The sequence below is a fragment of the Mauremys reevesii genome, linkage group 1 (genome assembly GCF_016161935.1).
Source record: "Mauremys reevesii isolate NIE-2019 linkage group 1, ASM1616193v1, whole genome shotgun sequence".
NCBI lineage: Eukaryota > Metazoa > Chordata > Testudines > Geoemydidae > Mauremys > Mauremys reevesii.
Window position 1 is genome coordinate 312,102,881 of NC_052623.1, and position 9,848 is coordinate 312,112,728.

A 9,848-nucleotide genomic window follows, 5' to 3' on the forward strand; every position below is an offset into this window, starting at 1 on the left:
AGGATTTATGCCTAGAAGTCCAGAACCAGAGACAGTGCTTAGACTGAGCTCAGACCCATCAAGCCAAGATCATGTGGGGCCTTGGATCTACCCACACGTACAGAAACCTGCTCAGTGTCCACCAGGGTAACCTCATTCAGGATTGTAACCAGGGGTGGGTCTATGTTTTTTGCTGCCCCAAGCACGGCAGTCAGGCAGCCTTCGGTGGCATCCCTGCAGGTAGTGCACTGGTCCCGCTGGTCCTGTGGATTCAGCGGTGGTTCTGTGGGTGATTTGCTGGTCCCACACCTTTGGCATACCCGCTGCCGAAGCTGCGGGACCGGCGCACCTCCCTTTGGGTGATGTCTTGATGCCGCCGAATGCTGCCTGACTGCCGCCCTTGCACTTGCTGCGCTGGTGCCTGGAGCCGCCCCTGATTGTAACACAGTAAATAGGGCAGATGTAACTGAGCAGAGATTGCAATATCAGTAGATTTCTTCTGTATAATAAAAATTGCAGGCGAGGAAACTAATTTATTATATATTGAAGCAGTTCCCATCTCTCTGAGTAACAAAGTTTCCAGAGCACTGTCAGCTTGACTCAAAATTTGAAGTCAAATTTCTGTCTGGGCAGAAAGTGAAAGATGTTTTGCCCATTGTCCCAGGTAATAAGAGGCTATTTTACAGAGGCTGACAGTGTCTCAAATACTAGATATTTTACTCATAAAATTATGCATATACTCATTTATAATCCTTGCTTCTAAGTATAATTCTTACTGGGAAGGGAAGAGACAAGACATATGACAAGGGAAAACTACTTATCAGTAATTTGCTTTGTTATAGTCGCCTCTTTCTCATCCTACTTAAAGTGGGTGATTGGCAATCCAGATTGGGTTGGGAGACTGACAGTCTTCCTTCCTTTCTGCTTCCTGATAGGTGGAATCACGCTAGTGTCATGTGAAATAATTTTCCTTCAAATGGAGAAGAGAAGAAGAGCATGGCAAACTGAATTATTGGTAAATATTTTTTCTTGCTTGGATTCGGTAAGATAAAGAGGCACCTTTTAGAAGATTTGATGTCAGGGCACTTCACAAAAGTAATGATTTTATAGACTGATATCATGCTATGTTTCATTGTAGGGACCTGGCATTGAGCCACTTAGGAGCTAGAATATGGTATGGAACATGCATTTTATAACTGAATGGAGTAGTCTTCATATATCAGTAAACCTTTTGTAGGATTACTGTCTGTTGATAAACAGCTTCAATGTTATGCTCCAGAGGAAGAAATCTTTGAATAGTAGTGAAGGGATTTTTTTGTGGGGGATCCTTTGGGGCATAAGGTACTGCATATCTAATAATAGTATGTTGCACTTCATTAGAGGATTTCAAAGTACTTTATAAACATTAATGAATTAAGTATCACAACTTAATGAAGTGTGGAGTGCCACTAAGACTGCTTAAATCATTAGCTGTGTTGCAGCAGAGGAATGAAATCTCCTTTGCAGTATTTTATGTCACCTGTCTGTGCTAGATGTGAAGAAATCAAAGCACAGAGAAATTAAGGGACTTCGTGAAACACAAACTGCAGAACCTAGGGGACTGATCCAACTCCTGTCAAAGTCTATGGAAAGCCGATAATGTCAGTGGTAGCTGGATCACACTTCTAGGTATCTTGATTCCTAGTCCCATCCGTTAGCCATAGTATCTCTCTCCATTAACCATGCAGAGAAGATGGCCAGTACTAGAGCTCTCAAGGGCCTGATTTCCTCTCTAGGAAGAAAATAGTACTGCTGAGTACTTTCAATAAAAGGAAGTTAATTCTAGATATCCAGATTAATTTTCATGTATCACTCACCACTGTAGAATTTGAAATACGATATAATTTTATGGACAGTAACGCAAGTTATTTTGCTAATGTAATGCATTTGGTAGATGCATATATATATAGTGTCATCATCATTCATGCCCGTCACCCCAACCGGGGTATGGGCCGCCAACCACAGATCTCCAGAGTCTTCTATCCTGGGCCATTCGCTCTAGCTGGTTCCAGGTATAGCCCATTTTTTTGCTATCAACCTGAAGGTCGCGTCACCAGGTATTTCTTGGGCGGCCTCTTTTCCGCTTGCCTTGGGGGTTCCACCGCAGTGCCTGTCTGGTGATGTTGGTTGGCTGCTTGCGTAGTGTATGTCCTATCCAGCCCCACCTTCTCCTTCTAATTTCTTCCTCTGCTGGGAGTTGACGGGTCCTCTCCAAGAGGTGGATGTTACTGATGGTGTCTGGCCGGCGGATCTGGAGAATCCTTCTGAGGCAGCTATTAATGAAGGTCTGGATCTTCCTGGTGGTTGTTTTGGTTGTCCTCCAGGTTTCAGCTCCATATAGTAGGACTGATTTCACGTTGGAGTTGAACAGTCGAATCTTTATTGCCAAAGACAGCTCTCTGGAGCTCCAGATGTTCTTGAGCTGTAAGAAGGCTGCTCTTGCCTTACCAATCCTTACTTTGATGTCTGCGTCTGTGCCACCCTGCTGGTCGATGATGCTACCTAGGTAGGTGAAGGACTGTACTTCTTCCAGGGGGCGTCCATTCAGTGTGACTGGGTCGTTGCTGATGGAATTGATCCTAAGGATCTTGGTCTTGTCCTTGTGGATGTTGAGGCCAACCTGTGATGACGTGGCTGCCACTACGTTGGTCTTCTCTTGCATCTGCTGTTTACTGTGTGAAAGGAGTGCAAGGTCGTCGGCAAAGTCCAGGTCATCAAGCTGGGTCCACAACGTCCACTGGATTCCGTTCCTACACTCGTAAGTGGATGTCTTCATAATCCAATCGATGACGAGAAGAAAGAGAAGTGGTGACAACAAGCATCCTTTTCTGACTCCGGTTCGCACCTGGAAGCTGTTTGTGAGCTGCCCTCCATGGATCACTCTACAGTGTATGCCGTCGTATGAGTTCTTGATCAGGTTGACCACCTTTGCTGGGATGCCATAGTGCCGAAGGAGCTTCCAGAGGGTCTCTCGATCCACGCTATCGAACGCTTTCTCATAGTCAACAAAGTTGATGTACAACGAGGAGTTCCACTCCATAGACTGCTCGACTATGATGCGGAGCGTTGCTATCTGGTCCGTGCATGATCTGTTCTGCCGGAAACCTGCCTGTTCATCTCGTAGCTGTGGATCGACGGCATCCTTCATTCTCTCTAAGAGGACTCGGTTGAAGACCTTCCCTGGCACCGACAGGAGTGTGATTCCTCTATAGTTGGCACAGTTGCTGAGGTCTCCTTTCTTGGGGATTTTGATGAGATATCCCTCTTTCCAGTCAGCCGGAATCACTTCTTCTTCCCATATCTTCTCAAAGAGGGGGTACAGCATTTCCACTGAAGTATCCAGGTCTGCTTTCAGGGCCTCTGCTGGGATGTCGTCAGGTCCAGCCGCCTTACTGTTCTTCATCATGGTGATGGCTTTTCTGATCTCGGCTCTGCTTGGTTTATCGCCATTGATTGGGAGGTCCTCGTTGGCTGGGTCGATGTCTGGTGGATTTGGTGGTGCTGGTCTGTTCAGGAGTTCCTCAAAGTGCTCCGCCCATCTGTTCATCTGTTGTTCTATTCCTGTTATAGACTTTCCCTGCTTGTCTTTAACGGGACGTTCTGGCTTGCTGAACTTTCCAGACAGTCGCTTGGTAGTATCGTACAGCTGTTTCATGTTACCGCTGTATGCTGCCTGCTCTGCTTCTGCAGCCAGTCCATCCACATAATCTCTCTTATCCTTCCTAATATTCCTCTTCACTGCTCTGTGGGCTTCAGCATACTCTTTTTGAGCTTTGGCCTTTGCAGCTCTAGTCCTGCTGTTGTTGACTGCTGCCTTCTTCTTCTTTCTGTCTTCTATCTTAGTCAAGGACTCTGCTGTGATCCACTCTTTCTGCTGGTGTTTCTTAATTCCAAGCACTTCCTGGCATGCTGACCTAAGCGTGTCTCTCACTTTCTGCCATCTGTTGAGTACACTGTCTTCCTCTTCCTCAGACCAATCCTGTAGTACTGAAAACTTATTCTTCAGCGTCAATCCAAAATCTTCCTTGGTCTTATGGTCCTTCAGAAGGTTGACGTTGTACTTCGCTCTTCTGTCTGACGCGTCTATCCAGTTCTTCTTCAGCTTCAGCTTCAATCTGGCCACCACTAAGTGATGGTCGGACGCCACGTCTGCTCCTCTTCTAACTCTAACGTCCTGCAAGGATCTTCTGAACTTCTTGCTAATGCAGACATGGTCGATCTGGTTTTCTGTCATGCCTGCTGGCGATACCCAGGTACTCTTGTGGATCCGCTTGTGAGGAAAGATGCTGCCTCCTATGACCAGGTTGTTAAGTGCACACAGATCCACAAATCTCTCTCCATTCTCACTCATCTCTCCCAGAGCGTGGGTCCCCATGACTTGTTCGTATCCTGTGTTATCAGGTCCAATTTTGGCATTAAAGTCTCCCATAAGGATGGTAATGTCTTTGTCTGGGAGAGTCTCTAATATTTTCTGGAGTCTGTTGTAAAAGTAGTCTTTGTCCTCCTCTTCACTGTCATTGGTTGGAGCGTAACACTGAACAACATTCATCTTAATCCTCTTCATTTTAGTTCTGAAGGATGCTGTGATGATCCTGGGACCATGTGCCTCCCAACCAATCAGTGCTCTCTGTGCCTGTTTGGACATCATGAAGCCTACTCCCTGTGTGTGGGGTGCGTTGCTCTCTTCATGTCCTGAATACAGCAACAGCTCTCCTGTCAACAGTCGTCTCTGTCCAGCTTGCGTCCATCTTGTCTCGCTATTGCCTAGTAGGGTCAGGTTGTTGCTCCTCATCTCTGCTGCAACCTGCGCCGTCTTTCCTGACTCGTACATGGTCCTCACGTTCCATGTGCCGATGGTAATCCTCCTGGTTGTAAGAAGGGTGATCGGCTTAGTGGCTTCCTCGCGGCTTTCACCACCCAGCGTCATGCGTCTTCGCGTTGAAGACCCTTCTTTTTCCAGGCTAAAAGTCTCTGTTAACTCTATTGTTGGCGTTTCTGTAGCAAGCTGATTTTTACGGGGTGGAGTTGCTAGCCCCACGCCCAACCCTCCTCCTTTACCCTGACTTGGGACAGGCAGATGGCCCCAAAGGACCTCTCTGGTGGAGTTATATATATAGTGTAGTAGTCTCATATTGTTTTGGATATGCTATTATGCATATACATTGGACTAAACATCGTATTTGTATGGGGGAATCAATTCTTAAATTCATTTTGCTTAGCATTATGGGTTACAAGGAAACACAAGCAGCTCTTCAGGGAGAGAGCTATTTACAAAAGATGGCAGTTTCACTAATACCGTGGTTAAGAAGTGTAAGAGCAGAAGCCATCTGTTTTGTGGAAGCCTAGACTAATTAAATAGTTATCCCCAACAATGCTATTTAGGGCTTCTTAAATGTTCCTATATAGAAGAAATAGATGGGCTTGATGAGAGAACTGTAAAAAGGGCTTAGTTTCTGTTAACACTGTAGTATTGCTGCCTTTTAAAGTCTCTCTATTCTAAGTTGTCTCAAATAGCCACCATACCATTTAAAAGAGCTATCCGTAATAATAATTACAAAATGTTCTTAAACATTGTTACTGTTCTAGATCTCATACTAAGTAAAGTCTTTTGTAGTGAAATCAAGAAATTGTTTCTCTCTCTTCTTTCTCTATATTAACAAATGCAAATATGTGGGTTCTCAGCTGACATAATTTTGGCTAAAATCTTTAGTTTTAAATAGAAACTGAGTATGGTTATGCTAATAGAGCCTCATTTGTAATTTAAACTGCAGCTGTTAACATTCAATAATGGAGCCATACATCAAGGAGTTTTCTACAAAAACAGAAAAATATTAATTCTTCACCCTCAGATCTGCAAATCCAGACTGATGGGATTTCAGCTCTTCATCTTTTAGTGACAGGCAGTAGCATCAGTGGAATAAAACTACATTTTGATCCCCTTTCTCTCCACCTCCTTTCCCCAATTTTACTCTGACTCAAAAAGAAAAAGGCAATTTTAGCTGATTTTCTTGTGCAGAGGGGAGAGCTGTGCTATCACCAAGTCTTTTAGGGATGACAACAGCTTCGGTGGAAGAGTTAAATGATGCTCTGATTTCCAAGTTCCATCTACTGCCTTCTGTCCCTGCCAGCAGGTAGGGGATCTTGGGGGACAATTACTGCAGTGGTTGGGTGCAAAATAAACTTTATTAAGCAAATGCAAAAACAGAGAAAATTCAATAGTGGGGGGTATGGGGTTTGTTAAGGTAGACAATTGGGGAGGGGTTTCTTTTGGTGAACAGTAAGGAGGTTTCAATAGTGGGGTATAATACAGTAGGATACAATACAGTGGGTAACCAATTAACACAGAAATATATGATGTAACAGGTAGTTAACAATTTCTATGTAAAGGGTGTGTCACAGCAGCATATAACCAACTAACAGTTATGGAAAAATATGTTAAATAACAAACAATTTTAGGTAAAAATGTGTCACAGTGGTGTAAATGTAGAATGTGAGGTGTATCAGAGAGGAAAAAGTAACCAATGGGGTATTATGCTAGAGATTTAAACTTAGTGAGACACAGAGAAAGCTCGGGGGAGGGGGACTGACAGTGAGAAGACAGACTTAATTACAATCATACAGAACACAGCAAAATCTTATCTCTGATTTAACTTAACCAAGACTACACAAATTAGTAAGTAACAAAACACAATGCAACAATTCTCTAAGCCTAACTTACAGAGTACAATGTTAAACCTAACTTAACCACAGCTATGCAAAATGAAATTACAATTTATCTACACTAAAGGCTAAACCTAACCTAATGGGTGCACCTTATACTAGGGGTAGTTCTCCAAGGGTGTGGCTGCAGCAGTGGGGCAGCTGCAAGCAGGCTTATTTCCAGCAGTAAAGGTGCTGCAGAGTTAAAAGCAGATTACAGATACAGACCAAGGAGTTAGCTTGGGTCTGCCTGCTGGGGAAAGAAAGCCAGCAGCCAAGACAGGGGGAGTCTGCAAGAGGGAGTTCTTACCAATCCCCAGGACAGCAGCAAAGGCAGAAGCAGGCACAGCAGTTTCAGCATCAGAGGACTCAATTCGCTCACAATAATCAGGAGATCTCCAGGCAAAATTCGTTGTTCGTGGGAGGGGAGTTTAAAAACGGGGGTATGCTCAAAAATAAAACGAGAGCGGAGAAAGGACCCCCCAGAACCCCTGGCTGATCAGACCAGGCAGCAATGCCGGAATCTTTCTAAGGTCTGATCAGAAAATGTCTGGTTATAAAGGCAAACTTAGGCAGTTTCCTGCCAGTAACTTTGATTGGTTCCCCTTGTTACAGGGAGGAGAGAAAGCAGGGAAAAAACTGCAGGTAGGCATAGAACATGTCTTGGCAAGTTTTAAGCCATAGGCATGACTCATATGCTCAGCTATGTGGCCATATAAGGTCTTGCACACCTGGGCAGAGCACCTCTACACCGAGCCCAGGTCTGAACAAAGGAGCCAAAAGCCCCCCTCCCTAGGCAGATCAATGGCTCCAGTTAGTCTGCACAAGTCATGTCCATGAACAGCAGGGCCAGGCTGTGACATTTGTTAGCCCAAGGCCCAGGAGGGGCGGACACAGAACAACCAGAAAGGAGAGGGAGAAAAAAAGTGCAGCAGGGGGACAGCTGTAACAGACACCTTCATTTATGCTGGATATGATAGAAGTGATTTCTGAGGTCTTTATTAAGGGCAGAACCCAGTCACAGAACTGGGAGACACTCCAGCCATCCATTGTGAAGAAGAGTAGTTTTATTTTCCAGTAACAGAAGCAGAGGACTCTGAACAGATTCTTCCAGATTTTTTTCCATTTTTAATTGATATTTTTACAACCAAGGGATTTGAAACAATTCATTACATACATATCTTAGTAGGTTAATCTTGCTAAGCATTCCAGACATGCATACATTAATGTAAAGTCCTACAAAATTTATGAAGAAAAAGATGCCTCCAGGTATTTTAAAGTTGAGAACCTACTGTGTCTTTGTAAGAATTTGGCTTGAGGCCCTACAGCTGAATTCTCCAGTTCTTAAACTGTCCTTATGTGAATGGCTGCTAATAGCTGAAGAGGAACAGTCTGATAAGACTCCATCCCTCCATCTGGTTGAAAATGTCTGATAAGATCCAGACACGAAATTTGTTTCACTTGATTATATAGAAAGCTATAAAAATAAGCAGCAACAGTAAGCAAAAATATGTTCTATAGTGAAGGAGAGCCCAAGGGTATTATCCTGGTCCAGTAATACATTATTACCCTTTTTGGTCCAAGCAATTAGATAATATTCAAGGTGTGGCAGGTTATTTCCAGTAAGAAGAGGAATTGATGATTGAAGTAGCCATTTCTTTTATGCAATCCTGTTGTATTTAGAAATAATGTACACCAAGTCCTGTTTCACTGAAAACAGTAGAATCAAACAGAAAGCAGTTTCCTTTGCTAATTCCAAGCCTGATTTTTTCAGCCAGCACTCTGTTCCAAAAGCTCTCTCTCTTTGTTTTCTCCCAGGGCCACACTTTCAGGATTTATCTTATATTATCATTTTCTGCTCCTCTCTTCCTCCTTCCTGACTGCATCTGACACACAGACACAGACAGCTCCACCAATTAATCCCCAACCCCTATGTTTATCAGTCTAGGCTTTGGGCAGTGGCTTCCATTGTTTCAACAATCACTGAACAAATGGGCATTTAATTGTTCCTTCATTTAGTTTGAGTGGAAGGCAGCTAGCATGCCATCAGCTTCAGTGAGGTTTGAGACTGCCCATAGATCAAAGACATGCTTGCTGGGAGCTATCCAAACTCCAGTGTAAGAATAATTTTAGTTAGAGGACTTTGTTTTTGAAATCTGGCTTTTAAGCCATACCTATGTAGCCAGGAGAGAAATCTGCTCCCTTTTTGTAACAAAAGTTTCAGGTCTGGCATTCAGATTTTTTTCCCTGTAGAATTCATGATACAGCCAAGGATACAATTTGCTTCTTACGTGCGACAAACCTGATATCTTCAAGAATTACTCCGTGGTTATGACCAGGGGCGGCCAAGTTTAGTATAATGAGTTTTAATACTTTGACCTTTCAAAGGGCTCATCCATCAGCCCGCGCCACTTCCCGCAGCCCCCATTGCTCTGGAATGGCGAACCACGGCCAGTGGGAGCTGCGATCGGCCAAATGTATGCATGTAAACAAACTGCCCTGGCCTGCCAAGGGCTTACCCTGATGGGCCGTGTGCCAAAGGTTGTCAATCCCTGTAATAGGGCTTAAACCTAAATCATTACCAGAAATGCTTACTACTTTCAATAATTCCATTGAACAAGAGAACTCCTATGTTTAACTCAAAACTGTTTGCAGGATCGGGATCTTAGTTTGCATATTCTGAGTTGAATCTCGTTTGTTTTCTTCCATGTTTCTAATTATACTGTGTCCACTGATAGTAATTCTTTGTCCTGACTGGTGTTTCCCAATGAAACTCTGCCTAATGCTGATTCCTGTAGTACTCCACTAGTTACTTCTCCACGACTTGATGCATTGTCATTTAATCTTAACTCTTTTCTTATGGCCCATCAGCCAATTTATAGACCATGTGACACTGTTTATATTTCCCAGTGTGGCCTAGGGTAAGTCACTGAAGCTTTCTGCCTTGTTTTCTCCGTTTTTAAAACAAGGTTAGTAGATAAATATCTCATTGGAGTGCCTTGGATTAACTAGATAATATTTGTAAAGTGCCAAAGATGACATAGAAAATGGTAATTGTTAATACAATCAGTGGAGTAGCAAAGAGCCAAAATTTGGTTCATGGTAGTTTGCTATTTTATAGTCCAGAATAG